The sequence below is a fragment of the Cicer arietinum genome, chromosome 7 (assembly GCF_000331145.2).
Source record: "Cicer arietinum cultivar CDC Frontier isolate Library 1 chromosome 7, Cicar.CDCFrontier_v2.0, whole genome shotgun sequence".
Taxonomy (NCBI): domain Eukaryota; kingdom Viridiplantae; phylum Streptophyta; class Magnoliopsida; order Fabales; family Fabaceae; genus Cicer; species Cicer arietinum.
This window is the reverse complement of record NC_021166.2, coordinates 15,826,074-15,826,949: the sequence shown is the minus strand read 5'-3', so window position 1 is coordinate 15,826,949 and position 876 is coordinate 15,826,074.

Below are 876 nucleotides of genomic sequence, written 5' to 3'. Positions count from 1 at the left end.
TAGTACCAAACGTTTTCGTTTTGGCGTATCCATTAGTACCAAACGTTTTCGTTTTGGCGTATCCATTAGTACCAAACGTTTTCGTTTTGGCGTATCCATTAGTACCAAACGTTTTCGTTTTGGCGTATCCATTAGTACCAAACGTTTTCGTTTTGGCGTATCCATTAGTACCAAACGTTTTCGTTTTGGCGTATCCATTAGTACCAAACGTTTTCGTTTTGGCGTATCCATTCTACAAATCGTACCAAAAAATTTTGGTAACGGATAAAATTCTGCAAAGAATATCTTAAATAGCTGTCCGTCTCTGTCACTGTTTTCATTGTCACTCACAATCATCTTTCTATTCACACCATGCCTCCCAACAACCAGGATGGTGAGCGCTTTCAAAAGTTCATTTTACTAAGCACAAGTTTTTATTACATTATGGGTCCCTTTCTTGTTATGGCCTTTTCAAACCCAAACCTCTTCGAGCATAACAAAGCGTTTTTGAATGTGATTTTCAAAGTCCTTACCTGGTCCTTCATCATGATGATGGGTACTCTGTCCGTGGAGAAATTTAATGGATGCATTCTGCAATGTTATTTAACGCTGTAGTCTCTGGATTGGCATTTAGCATGCTATATTCCGATTGCCATTTTATTCTGACTACTTTTTTCACGTGGTTTCCCCCTTTTGGTATCATTGTTATTTTTCAATGGAAAATGATACTATGCCAAACTTTGGAGGTTTTGCATAACATTACCACTCTATTCGAGAACGACACAAGACTTAATTTCATCTTCACCCCGGTAACAAGCTTTTTCGGAAACTGCTTCAACCGGGTAACAAGCTTTCTCGGAAACTGCTGGAACAATGTCGCCGGAAATGAGAACCCAG